This window comes from Astyanax mexicanus, chromosome 10, assembly GCF_023375975.1.
Source record: "Astyanax mexicanus isolate ESR-SI-001 chromosome 10, AstMex3_surface, whole genome shotgun sequence".
Classification (NCBI taxonomy): domain Eukaryota; kingdom Metazoa; phylum Chordata; class Actinopteri; order Characiformes; family Acestrorhamphidae; genus Astyanax; species Astyanax mexicanus.
Genome location: NC_064417.1, coordinates 28,599,441 through 28,614,755, shown reverse-complemented (window position 1 = coordinate 28,614,755; position 15,315 = coordinate 28,599,441). Strand labels below are relative to the sequence as shown.

At 35.0% G+C, this 15,315-nt stretch overlaps 1 protein-coding gene across 1 annotated transcript in view; it reads right to left on the bottom strand.

Annotated features, from left to right (window-relative positions):
- LOC125804773 (uncharacterized) overlaps nucleotides 1-15,315 on the bottom strand; it is a 163,695-nt gene that overhangs the window by 143,112 nt on the left and 5,268 nt on the right. The window lies entirely within an intron of this gene.

The window sequence follows — 15,315 nt, the reverse complement described above, 5'->3', positions numbered from 1 at the left end:
TGCGATATATTGAACCATAGGCAACCCCTGAATTGAGCTATATATTGTATCACTATATTGAAATATCTCTATATTCTATATTTTAAGGCTATGGAGTCTTCTGCACAACCTCCTCTAAATATCTTCTTGTGATTGTGGTTCTATTATTTATTATTATTATTTATTAATTATACTCTTATTTATTAATGGTCTCCTCCTCGAGAGAAACGATCACAGGTTGACCTGACTGCTGTTTCTGTCAGTTCACTATTGTGGAGTGTTTTCACACTTTTCCTGTACTGAGAGACACTTTATTTTCATCTTCTCATTGATGTGGGGCACTAACTGACACAACCTGTGACACCTAATGTGAAGTAAGTGGGGCCTTGGACACGGAGGCCTTATTTTAAATTAAGGGGGCTGACAAAATAATGAGCAGAAAGGGTGGTCGAGCTCTGAGAGAGTACAGCCATGCTCTCTCTGGGAGGGTACAGTAGGTGGTGCCCTTTCCCATTATCAATCCCTTTGTAATGCTGGCCACCACAGGCATCTGTTAACTGGTCCTCAGAGTGCACTGCCTACCCATATATGCATCAGCCCTCACCCTCCCAGTGTTGGGGGCATTACTAGTGAAGGGGGAGTTTATATGAATGGAAATGATTAGATCATTCGCTTTCCAAACTTGAGAAAACATTGAATAAATATAGAAAAAGACCTGAAAACAAAACAACCAGAATTGAACAATTTGCAGAGTCAAAATATATTTCTCTGTTTTCGTTGAATTCACAAAATAAAGTGTTTTTTTTTTTATCCTTTATATTTATGCTGATGACTTGATGATTTCACTGTGGCCACATGGGGGAGCTGCTGTTTCAACAACAAGGTGATGTAGAGGAATAATCTGAGGAAGGAGTCACTCTAGAGCACATTCAGCAAATTCTATAATACATTTAAAACATGGTAATGTGTTAATAACTAAATTTTATGCAAATCGGTATTATTATTATTATTATTATTATTATTAGTAGTAGTAGTAGTAGTAGTAGTAGTAGTAGTATAAACATAGTAAAAACAAATACATTTTAATTACCTTTACTCTAAAATATAAAGTTAGCTTGGTTTCATCACATATTTTTCACACAATAAGAAGCACTGGATTATCAGGCACACTATAAATAAACGTCTATTTTCTGGTCTATTTTCAAACATAAAGCAAACTAGATTATTAGGGGTATTTTATGTGATGCAGTAACTAGTAGTAGGAACGGTGTTGCCATGTTTTCCTTCTAAACTCAGCAGGTCTGGCCACTGGGTGGTGAGACCTGTAAGGCTAAGCTAAAGTAAGTAAATAAAACTGTAATTCTTTAAAAGACTAAAAAAAAAAAAACAGTCAGGTCAAACAGCACTGGATTAAAAGATTTTCCTCCTGAAAAACGAATTTGGGTGAGTAAAGCGCTTCTGATTATTTACAGTAAGCTTAGACTTGCAGATTTTCCCTAAAGCTGGAGCATTAGCATTAGTGGCTAACCGCTAGCGGTTCAGCTTTTTTTTTTTTTTACTTGTTTAACAAGTTAAATTAAGTTAAATTAAATTAAGCTGAACCACTTGCTGGCTACAAATTTTGCAGCAGTTATGGACTGACTCCAGCTGCTGCAATAGTGCTAATATTATAATATGGTGGAACAGAATTTTTTTAAGAAAAAAAAAAATCCTAATTATTTTTGTCACCCATTATGTTTTTTTGGTATAGATAGATGAAGGCTTACTTCAGAAAGATCAGTTTTCATTATCTTTCATTATCTGGTGAAGAGTTAATACTACCAGATTCCTGTTTGATTTTCTGTGACTGAAGTCAGATGTGATTTTGAGGCTCAGCTCATCATTTACTTCGCTGTCACTCTGAATGTCCACTCCAGCTGAAGATTTAACTCAAATAAAACAGGCTCGCCACAACTAAAAAACACGGTTAAAATCTGGCTAAAAGCCATTTACAGTAAATATAGCTTTATCTGATGTATCAGAGCTGGGGATCTGGTGCTTTCCTCTAAGCTATGGAGTGAATTTTAAAATCAGAAGAAAAATTGTATGTTGCAAATTCAAAAGAGAAAAAAATATATATCATATATATGTTATATAAAATATATATAGCAAATATATATTTTTAAATATACTTTATTACTTTATAACCTTTGCAGTTATTATTTCAGTTTGGATTTTGTCAGTCATTGCTTTTATTTGTGTGGTTTTTTTTTTCTGTGGATTTTTCTGTTAAAGACTTTTGACTCTGACTAGGTAACTAAGTAGTTCACTGACTAGATAACTCACTAGTTCACTGACTAGGTAACTAAGTAGTTCACTGAATAGATAACTCACTAGTTCACTGACTAGGTAACTAATTAGTTCACTGACTAGATAACTCACTAGTTCACTAACTAGGTAACTAAGTAGTTCACTGAATAGATAACTCACTAGTTCACTGACTAGGTAACTAAGTAGTTCACTGACTAGATAACTCACTAGTTCACTGACTAGGTAACTAAGTAGTTCACTGACTAGATAACCCACTAGTTCACTGACTAGGTAACTCACTAGTTCACTGAGTAGATAACTCACTAATTCACTGACTAGGTAACTAAGTAGTTCACTGACTAAGTAACTTACTAGTTCACTGACTAGATAACTCACTAGTTCACTGACTAAATAACTCAGTAGTTCACTGACTTGGTAACTAGCTAACAACATAGAACTTTTTTTGATTCTTAATATTTTGATTGCAGATTTTATTTTTTTGTGTGGAACTTTTGGCTCAAAATTCACTCCTTACTAAGCGCACAGGCTTCCCAGTAATGCTGCATCAGTGACTGTCCAAAAAGTGGTCGAGTTTATTTTCACAAACTGTATCAGAGCAGGCATGTGACCACACAACTTTCAATGCAAATTTTATTTACATTAAAATATCCGCTATAAATCTTGCATCTTAAGAAAAACAAGTGTGATTAATCGCAGTTAATCATAAAATATTGTTGTGATTAATCAGATAATTTTTTCTAATCGATTGACACCACTAATTATTTTACAAATTAAACAAAATTTCCGATTTACTTAAATCCATGTTTCAATGGGTCTGTTCTAGTTGTTAACATGTTTTTGTACTCTAATCATCACTGTTAAAGACTAGAGTTACAGTAAGGGTTAAAAGAAGTCAGGGGGTTTAGAGGAGGTTACAAACAGGTGAATGGAAAAGTAGCTCATGACTGGTGAGAACCAATGAGGTGGATAAGCTGTGAGCCCATCTCTCAGAAGCTTTAGGCCTGTCAATCATTTCTTTTCCGCTGTGTTGTTCAGAATATCAGTTGCTTCAAGTGCTTTAGTCATGAAGACGACTTCAGTCTGGATTCTCTGCAGTTTATGCATCTATATAAAGATATGTGAGTGTCTATTACACATTAAAAAGAGGAAAATATTTATGTACTTTAATTATTTACTAATAACATTCCTTAAAAATAACCTTGTATTTTTTTTGACAGTAAATTCTGATAATATATTTTTTTGTTTAGTTTCTGCAGGAGCTGTGGATATTTATCAGGGACAGTCGCTGGTCTCGGTTCGCTCTGGGGAGGCCGTTACTCTGAACTGTACGTTACCTGACCAGTATGAGGACGTTCTCTGGTATAAACAGCCACTGGGACAGATTCCTCAGGAAATGGGACTCAAGGGGAGGACTATGGATACAATCCTGTACCCAGGTTTCCAAAAATCCAGCATTAAACTGGAGAGAACAGAAAAATACATCAGTCTGACTATACCTCACACCACTAAAGATGATGAAGGGATTTATTACTGTGCAACATCTGCGTTAAAAATAATCAGCTTTTATAAAGGAACGTTTTTGGCTGTTACAGGTAAATATATGTATCTTTTTACATCAGTCAGTATGTGAATATCATGATTTTATATGTATTTACATTAATGAACAGAACATTGCAGTGTTAATTGTCTTACGTTTCTAGGTAAATTATAATTTATGTAGCTTATATTGGTGATTTATTAAAGCTGAAATATATGGCTTTGTTGAAACCAGTAAAAAGTCTGAACAAAATTACGAAGCATCATTTTTTACAGTCCTGTGGTGTCCACGGATAAAAAATATTTTAACTGCCTTTTTTTATCAAAGAGTGATAATAAAGGTATTTTAATAAATAAAAAATGTTCCACAATAGATCTCTTAGTCTAGATTAATTTCTTATTGGTCAAGTTAAAATTAATTAATTAATTAATTTAAATCACTATCTATTTCTATCACTATTTTATTCAACATAAGTTATAAATTAAGTTTTAAAAACACTCCTTAAAAAAACAAAAGAAAAAATATATAATTTTAGGCAATTTATAAAAATATAAAAATATTTTTATTACATTACCAAAGTAATTTTATATTTTGATAATGTTTTTTTTATGAAAATATCCAAAAGTTATTTTTTTTTAATATGGGATGCAATGTAAATATATAACTATATTTAGTAGTAAAAAACACAAAAAGTCAGTTAGGCCATTGCAATAATTTAATGGCAATTCTGTGCAAGAAGAATCTGAACTTATAAAATATATTTTAGTGAGATTTTCATACAATAGTTTGATTTAAAAGATTTTGGCTTATAAAGCAAAGAGTTTGGTTCATGTTTCAGGATAAGAGTAGAAAAAATAAGATATCTAAATAACATAAAATGTATTTTTATTATATCACCTTACTGACTTTATATTTTGTGAAGTTATCTTTTTAAATATGGGATGCAATGTACATTTTTACAAAAAATATTATTTAGTTTTATTGTATTATTTATACTTCTAGTAAATATAGAAATGTAGTGTATTTATTTGTTTTAAGCTTTAAAATCATATAAAGTAAAAAAATATCCACAAATTAAAAAAAAAACAGAAGATACCAATTATACATCAATGATTAATGTATCAATACTACATAAATATAGTTAATTATATCCTAAATATACAAATAAAAATAATATAAGCATCTCTAATTCCAATCATTGTTTTAATAAACGTCAGTTCACCTACTGTGTCCATATTTTCTTTATTACCACATTATTTCATTTTAGAAAGTTCACACATGCATATTGACCCTCTATATTATGTATTATCCAGATGATTCACAGTTCAACGTCTCAGTTCTCCAAACTCCAGCACTGCAGTCGGTTCCTCCAGGAGAAGCAGTGAATCTTCAGTGTACGGTTCTCTCTGAGATCAGATCAGCAGAACTGAGAGTGTTCTGGATCAGATCTGCTGCAGGATCATCCTTTCCTGAAATCATCTTCACTCATCACAACAGCAGCAGCAGCAGCAGCAGCCGTCAGTGTGAGATCAGCTCTTCTAAACACAGCAGTGTGTACAACTTCTCCCCCAACATCCCCAACAACCACCATGCTGCAACTTACTACTGCGCTGTGGAGACCTGTGGGAGGATCATTATTGGGAATGGAACAGCTGTGGCCACGGGTTAGTTTTAATAGAGATTTTATACAATATTTGGCCAGAACTGCAAACATTTTTGCTGACGTCAATATTTCCTTTTCTGTTTACAAAAAAGTAACATGATCAATATTTCAACTTTATTAAAAAAAAGGATATTGGAAACATCTTTCAAAAAGCAAATATATAAATATAATTAATATTTACAAGTTAACTTTAAAGTTATTTAAAGAGCGTAAATACATTTTTTATTTTATTATATTTTCCATAAAAAAGCACTGTGGTTAGTGTTCCATCTCCCTCGTAAGATGAGGCCTTACATGGGTTGATCTACGCTGTTTCCTGAAGCAACGATTTCTAGAATTTACAGACTGCCGCTCGAGTTTGTGTTCATGTCACTGTAATTATTAAAGTAGATAATATACATTCAATTTTTAATATTGGATTGAATTGGTTATAAAGTCCAAACTAAACATATTTTTCTCAGTTTTATTCACTGAAAATGTGATTTTACAGGAACACATTCCTTTCTACTCATTGGAATGGGACTGGCACTAGGCTTGTGTGTTATCTGGAATATCACACTGTGCTGCTTTTGTGTGCGATGGAAAAATGGTTACGAACACTGTAGAGGTGAGTATATATACACACACACACACACACAATTTGTATTTGATGATGTTTTTTTTTTTTTTTTTTCTGTGATAATGACATCATTTCCGTCTCTCAAGGTAATAAATCTCACCAGGATCTCACAATCACAGAGGGAATACAATTCCAGGTAGGCTAATAATGTTTAATGGAAACTATTATAAATATTTACTCACTCTACTCTTTTTAGGAATGCTGTGTGGGTTTTGCAGGTTTGCCCTTAAGTTTTATGGGTTAAGAATTAAAAAAAAAAATCGATTTTTTTTTCTAATTCCTAGAAATTAAATGTCTAGAAGGTTCTGTATTTTTTTATTGTTGCACAGTTACAAGCTTCCAGAATCCCAGTTTGGTCAGCAATTTACAAAAAACGTCAAAAATTTCTGTCGTTTTAATTTTTAAATTCCCAGAAATTATTTATCCTGCTCGGAATGAACAAAAGAACCTCTATCCTTCATTGTTTTATAATAACCTTTTCTAAGGGTCAGTTCTTAAATTATAAGCATTTAGAATTCCAGTTTGGACAAAAATGTTCAAATATTTCAAAACATTTCCAGATTTAGATTTTTTTCTTTTTTAGATAAATTATTAAACTTGCTATTAATGTCTAAAAGGACCTTGACACACATTCAATTACAAAAACTGTACAACTCTAAGTAATCTTTACCAACTGTTATTACATGGGTTGGTAGTGTTTCACTACACATACTGTCCTCTATTTTTTATTGTTGTGCAATATCCAATTTTATATCAATTGGGGGAAAATAAAACATTTAATTCTACATGCTCTGAAAATCCTACACATTTTATTGTTGCACAATCCTAAGCATCAATAACTTCAGGTTGGCCAGCAGTTTTCAATAAATAAAAATGTTTTTGAGTGTGTTTCATTGAGTTACATGGTTCAGCTGGTCTACACACATGACCAAACTGACCAAGGTAAATAACCAGTATAGGTTATATTTATACCTGGATGACCAGCTTTCAACCACCTTAACCATCAAAGATCAGTTGGTCTTAAACTAGATTTTTATCTGGGTTAAAAAGGTAAATTGAGGTTTAGCATGAGTGAACTTTGGTTGCCAGGCTGCCATTGCAAACAAGAGGGTGTTCTTAATGACTTGCCTGGTTAAATACAAATAATAATAATAATAATAGTAATAATAATAATAATAATAATAATAATAATAATAATAATAATAATAATAATAATAATAATAAAATGTGATGACCACAGGAGGAAAATACACATATAAGGATTTGTGATTTTGTTACAGGAACCTGGTGATGATGTAGAGCTGAATTATGCTGCTTTGAACTTCGCTGAGAAAAAATCTAAAAGAAAAAGGAAGAAGAAAAGCGGACGTCCTCAGAATAGTGTATACTCTGAAGTGAGATACACCAGTCAGACATGAATCCACACTCACTGTGTTTAGAAATAATGGAGCTGATGTGATTGGTTACTGAACCAGCAAATCATTATCACATTTATTTAATCAATAAGCTGAATCTTTTAAATAATACTATATTTTCAGGTAACATTTTTCAATAATGGTCCATCTATAAACAGTACTTACAACAGAACGTCTCAACTAACTATTAATTGACACTAGTAAAAATAGTATTACAGTTTTTCCCAAATGTTTACACAAAAAATGTGGAACTATGCACACAAATCCAAAAACATGAAGCTCATGTGTCAACATTGTGACTCCAAACTGCTGAACTCTAAACACAATTTTATATGTTCTCACTCAAATATCATTCTAAATCACAGCTTTGCAAATCACTAAACACAAATTTCATCATTTAGAACACCTTGGTCACCTAAGAATCACTGACCTCCAAATACAAAACTCTAATTACCAAATAGTCTCACACAAGTTGCAGCTATATAAACTTAATTAGAAGAACGTTTCAATCATTTGTCAGAGTATAAAAGAGGCATCACATGACTGATACATCCCTACTACGTTGTCATCTGGGATAATGTAAGTTTCCACTGGGCAGCTCTGGTCAATGATTGGTTCTCTAAATCCACAGTTTGTTGTGCTGCACCTTCCACCATATTCCCCTTTTCTCAATCCAATAGAGTGATTCTTTTCTGCATGGAGGTGGAAAGTGTACAAACGCAGACCCCACGAGCGTGTGGCTCTACTTCATGTAGGGGGGAGGCATGTGATGACATCCACGCAGATGATTGGATTTGCCATGCAAGGCATTTCCCCCCGCTGTTTGGCGAGAGAGAATATTGCAGCTGATGTAGATGAGGTCCTCTGGTCTGATCGAGATCAGGGGTCTGATGAACTGATCTGTTTCTTTGCATTTTGCAATAAATACATTTTTGTGTCCTCTTTGTATGTGAATTTTCCTTATCATGTTTCTCATTGTGAAAATAGGTGAAAATTACAGTTTTGCAACATATTGCATGCAGTAAATATAGCTTACATTTGTGTAGTACTGTAAATGGGGGGGGGGTCCTACACCACACCAAATAAATAAAAACAACAGAAAGACAACATATTTCCATGGACTTGTATGCACTTGAATTTGTACAGCGGCCTCATGAAGTCAAAAACACAACCAAATACTTCTGATAACAGTGCTTTGAATTGATCGTGTCAGTGTTTATTTGATGCTCTGTAAGAGATAAGCATAAAATAGCTGTGTGTGTTGTTTTGGTGGAAGGAATCAGTTTTGCTGGAGATTTGTAGAGTTTTAACAAAGCAGTTAATAATTTTCAGTTTGTGTTTAGAGTTTTGAGAAATTGAGCCAAGTTTTATAGAAATGCGTTTAAACATTTGGGAAAAACTGTAAGCATTACAACATTTTGAACTAATGCTTTATGTTATTATTACTTAGAGTATTTTTAAGAATAAACATTTTATAATGTCTCAACTAAAGTTAAAATAATAATTAGTTAAAGAAAATTACTTAACCATTTAACAATGTTATTTACTGTACTAAGTACTGTTATTTGTAACACTTATTGTAAAGTGTTACAAATAACCCCTATTGAGAGAAATTGGGTATTTATTCTTGTGCATAATTAGGTGCTTAATTTATACTTATATTTCACAATTTACTAAAACATCTAACTAACTATAGTTAAAAGAAAAAAAAAACAATAAATAAAATAATAGGCAATAAATACAGCATATATTCATTGGAAGGTCTCAAGTTCATAATATATATCCAGTCACAACATTTATCAGAGTTTTAAAGAAATTATCACAAATTTTCTTTCGCTGTTTTACTGTGTTTTACTGTATCTATCAGTGTCAATTTCTGTGGATCTCTTTAATCAATTTACATTTTTTTTTATTTTTGAGTTGCAGCTTTGTTGTTACTTGGTAAATATTTTCCATTATGTTTCATTTTTTTTATATAAAATGTTCAAATAAAATAATTAAATACAATAAACTGAAGGTTTAGTTTCTTGAACAATGTGGGTGGGGTTAACGTCTGTTCTTGCTGGAGATCTTTCTTCTACCAATAACTTGTTCGTGTACATATATATACAGTTGTGGTCAAAAGTTTACATACACTTGTAAAAAAACATAATGTTATGGCTGTCTTGAGTTTTCAATAAGTTCTACAACTCTTATTTTTCTGTGATAGAGTGATCGGAACACATACATGTTTGTCACAAAAAACAGTCATAAAATTTGGTTCTTTCATAAATTTATTATGGGTCTGCTGAAAATGTCACCAAATCTGCTGGGTCAAAAATATACATACAGCAACATTAGTATTTGGTTACATGTCCCTTGGCCATTTTCACGGCAACTAGGCGCTTTTGGTAGCCATCCACAAGCTCCTGGCAAGCTTCAGGTCGAATGTTTGACCACTCTTCTTGACAGAATTGGTGCAGTTCAGCTAAATGTGATGGTTTTCTTGCATGAACCCGTTTCTTTAGCACTGTCCACATGTTCTCAATGGGGTTTAAGTCAGGACTTTGGGAAGGCCATTCTAAAACCTTAATTCTAGCCTGGTTTAGCCATTCCTTTACCACTTTTGATGTGTGTTTTGGGTCATTGTCTTGTTGGAACACCCAACTGCGCCCAAGACCCAACCTTCGGGCTGATGGTTTTAAGTTTTCCTGCAGAATTTGGAGGTAATCCTCCTTCTTCATTATCCCATTTACTTTCTGCAAAGAACCAGTTCCACTGGCAGCAAAACATCCCCAGAGCATAATACTACCACCACCATGCTTGACAGTAGGCATGGTGTTCCTGGGATTAAAGGCCTCACCTTTTCTCCTCCAAACATATTGCTGGGTGTTGTGGCCAAACGGCTCAATTTTTGTTTCGTCTGACCAGAGAACTTTCCTCCAGAAGGTTTTATCTTTGTCCATGTGATCAGCAGCAAACTTCAGCCGAGTCTTAAGGTGCCTTTTCTGGAGCAAGGGCTTCTTTCTTGCACGGCAGCCTCTCAGTCCATGGCGATGTAAAACACGCTTGACTGTGGAGACTGACACCTGTGTTCCATCAGCTTCCAAATCCTTGCAGACCTGCTTCTTGGTGATTCTTGGTTGACTCTTGACCATCCTGACCAATCTCCTCTCGGCAGCATGTGATAGCTTGCGTTTTCTTCCTGATCGTGGCAGTGACACAACTGTTCCATGCACTTTATACTTGCGTATAATTGTCTGCACAGTTGCTCTTGGGACCTGCAGCTGCTTTGAAATGGCTCCAAGTGACTTCCCTGACTTGTTCAAGTCAATAATTCGCTTTTTCAGATCCACACTGAGTTCCTTTGACTTTCCCATTGTAGCTTTTGTAGCTGAGTCTAATCACTGGGTCAAATGAGCCCTATTTAAATGGGCTCATGAGAAGTCAACAGCTGTAGTCAATCAGAATCACTTACAAGAAGTGAAGAGGCCCTGACATGAAGCTAATTTGATTGACACAACTCGCTACATCACCAAAATTGACAAATTTTGTTGCTGTATGTATATTTTTGACCCAGCAGATTTGGTGACATTTTCAGCAGACCCATAATAAATTTATGAAAGAACCAAATTTTATGACTGTTTTTTGTGACAAACATGTATGTGTTCCGATCACTCTATCACAGAAAAATAAGAGTTGTAAAACTTATTGAAAACTCAAGACAGCCATAACATTATGTTTTTTTACAAGTGTATGTAAACTTTTGACCACAACTGTATATATATATATATATATATATATATATATATATATATATATATATATATATACAGTAGAATTTAATTTATTTAATCATTTTTATTAAACCACAGCCAGAACTGATTATTGCCAGACCTGGAGAATCAACAAATCACTTAAATAGAATCTGTCTGGTGACATGAAGCAGCTAAAAGATCTCAAAAAGCAACACATTATGCCCTGATCTGAAGAAATTTAACAACAGATGAGAAAACAAAGTCATTGACCATCTATCAGCTTTAAGGTTCAGAAGACCACAGTGAGAGCTGTTTTTCACAAATGGAGAAAACATGGAACCAGGATTTTGGGTAAATATTCTTTGGACTGACAAAAGTGGAACTTTTTGGAAGGTGTGAGTCCCGTTACATCTGGCGTAAAACTAACACATAATTTCAGAAAAAGAACATCATACTGAAAGTAAAAACATGGTGGTGTAGTGTGATGGTCTGAGGCTGCTTTGCTGCTTCAGGGCCTGGACAACTTGCTGTAATAGATGGAACAAGGAATCCAGCCATCAGATCTCAAGATCAGGCGTACTTGGGTTCTGCAGCAGGACAATGACCCGAAGCACCCAAACAAGTCCCCCTTTAAATGTCTTAAAAAAAAGGTTTTGGATTGTCCTAGTCAAAGTCTGACTGAGATGTTGTGAATGATCTTAAACATGATGTTCATGTTCAACCCTCCAATGCGTCTGAATTAAAACAAAATTCCTCAAATTCGTTTTCTTTGTCTGATACAAAAGTTTTGTTTGAAACACAAAAGAAATCTGTAAGGAGAAAATATTTTTCACCTCGGCACCATGCTTAATGTCAGGCCTGATGTGTGGAAAAGCAGATTTGTGTTTTCTGGAATGATGGAACTCAATCCATTATTTTTAAATGCATTGAGTTGGGGAGTTGGAAATTCTCACAGCAATGCTACAATATCTATGTGTCCAGTAATTTTGTCTGAACAGTTTAAAGCAAGTGCATCATGTCAGTGGGCACCTTTGCTTCTGACTGAGGCCTTTTGTGGTTTTTACACATACTGCCGCTGAAGTGTTTTTGATGCTGTGTTTGTGCAGACCGCTCTGACCACCCTGATCGAGCTTCTGAGATAAAACAGCCTCCCTCCTACTCATCAAAGTTTCCACAGGATGCTCAGTTATTTCTGGCCAGGGTGAACCACAGCATCGCTTCTTCAGACCAAGTTTACAAAAGCAGAAGTGCACTGTACAAATCTGCAGAGTTTTAAAATATATGTACAAAATAAAATCAGCTCTCTGACTTTTACCCACATCTCAATCAGTTCACGTCTGCTTTCACCAGAGAAGAAGAAGAAGAACAGATCAGAAGTGGCTTTTGTTGAAATTGAATGTTATTCCTGTGAGACTCTACAAAGGAACAACATGGTGATTTTACAGTTGTTCCAGGAGGAACTTACACCTATAAGGATTTGTAATTTTGTTACAGGAACACTGTAATGCATTCATAATGCATTCAAATATGGGATGCATTTCCCAGTTCCTCAAATTCCTTAATTTAAAGACACTCTGGATCTGTGCACAAAAAGCACAGTGCTTCCTAGATGATCATCAATGCCACTGAACAAAAGTCAATAATGGGTGTATTTTTGATTTTTTTTCCGCTTACACTACATCCAACACCAACATTATCTGAGTCTCTATATCCTGTATCCATTTCAACCCCTCAACACCATTTAATGAGCTTAATAACCCGTATTTAGAGATCATATAAATATCATTATATGGTGTTGAAGAGCTGAAATGGTGTTATAAAGTACGGTGGCCCTGAAGTGCAAAACAAATTAACATGTCAGAAAACAAAATTACAAAAACTAAAACACATTTACAAAACTTAAAACAAATTTACAAGACGCAAAACACTTTTACAAATGCTGAAACACTTTTACCAGCACTAAAACACTTTTACAAATGCTGAAACACTTTTACAAACTCTGAAACACTTTTACAAACGCTGAAACACTTTTACAAACTCTGAAACACTTTTACAAACACTGAAACACTTTTACAAACGCTGAAACACTTTTACAAACTCTGAAACACTTTTACAAACACTGAAACACTTTTACAAACGCTGAAACACTTTTACAAACGCTGAAACACTTTTACAAACGCTGAAACACTTTTACAAACTGCGATTTCTGACGGAAAGGGAGGGTCTAACACACAGGAAGTGCTTGATGCGGACCCTCCTTGTCAGTCAAGCTGCGTTACGATGAGAGAGTTGAGTTATGAACACCAAACTATGTTTTGTGGCACGTATTTTAGCAGCAGCAGTAAATACTTAAACTATCCCTGTCCTGTTGCTACCCCCGCCGCGGGGTTCACCTAATACCCCGGGGGTTCAGCCACTGCCCCGCGGTTATCAGCCACTGCCCCCGCCGCGGGGTTCAGCCACTGCCCCGCGGTTATCAGCCACTGCCCCCGCCGCGGGGTTCAGCTAATGCTAATCAGCCACTGCCCTGCGGTTATCAGTCACTGCCCCCCCCGCCGCGGGGTTCAGCAAATGCCCGGCGGCCATCAGCCACTGCCCCGCGGGGTTCAGGTAATACAGTACAGGAGTGGCTGAACCCCGGGGGGCAGTGGCTGAACTCCGTGGGGCATTAGCTGAACCCCGCGGCGGGGGCATTAGCTGATGGCCGCGGGGCAGTGGCTGAACCCCGCGGCGGGGGCAGTGGCTGATAACCGAGGGGCAGTGGCTGATGGCCGCGTGGCATTAGCTGAACCCCCGGGGTATTAGGTGAACCCCGCGACGGGGGCAGTGGCTGATGGCCGCGTGGCATTAGCTGAACCCCCGGGGTATTAGGTGAACCCCGCGGCGGGGGTAGCAACAGGACAGGGATAGTTTAAGTATTTACTGCTGCTGCTAAAATACGTGCCACAAAACATAGTTTAGTGTCCATAACTCCACTCTCTCATCGTAACGCAGCTTGACTGACAAGGAGGGTCCGCATCAAGCACTTCCTGTGTGTTAGACCCTCCCTTTCCGTCAGAAATCGCAGTTTGTAAAAGTGTTTCAGCGTTTGTAAAAGTGTTTCAGAGTTTGTAAAAGTGTTTCAGCGTTTGTAAAAGTGTTTCAGCATTTGTAAAAGTGTTTCAGAGTTTGTAAAAGTGTTTCAGCGTTTGTAAAAGTGTTTCAGCGTTTGTAAAAGTGTTTCAGCGTTTGTAAAAGTGTTTCAGAGTTTGTAAAAGTGTTTCAGTGTTTGTAAAAGTGTTTCAGCGTTTGTAAAAGTGTTTTAGCGTTTGTAAAAGTGTTTCAGCATTTGTAAAAGTGTTTTAGTGCTGGTAAAAGTGTTTCAGTGCTGGGAAAAGTGTTTTGCGTCTTGTAAATTTGTTTTAAGTTTTGTAAATGTGTTTTAGTTTTTGTAATTTTGTTTTCTGACATGTTAATTTGTTTTGCACTTCAGGGCCACCGTAATAAAGAGATATATATATCTATACATTCTCTTTGAATTGTAAATAAATTCATCAGTTTTTAGAGAACATTACTTAAGTTTGGGATTAAAACATATAATATCATGAGGTGATAATCTAACACATGTTTATTTCTGATCCGTAAGTAAATCCACTGACTGGTGTGAATTAAAAAATGTGTTTTTTATTTGCTTTTTTTAGAGCAGATGATGATATCATTCTCTATTTTAAACTAACATGATATGATTATGTAAAAAAAAACTTTAAAAATAAAATAAAACACTAAAAAGTATCTTCTGAACTTCAAATAATAATTTATTAAATATAAACTCTTGTATTGGATCTAAATGAATTCCGAATCAAATGATTTACATTCTATATTTAGAAACCTAAAGAGCACAATAACATGAAATTAAAACAAAAACAAACCAATTACCACAAACAATGAACAATTTGATTTGAAAGTTTCAATATAAAAAATAACATTTTTAATTCTGCTTGGAATTGAATTATGCAGTTCATTTATAAATTCTACCTTTTGACATGCTGCTTAAATTTAAATCTATATATAGCTTA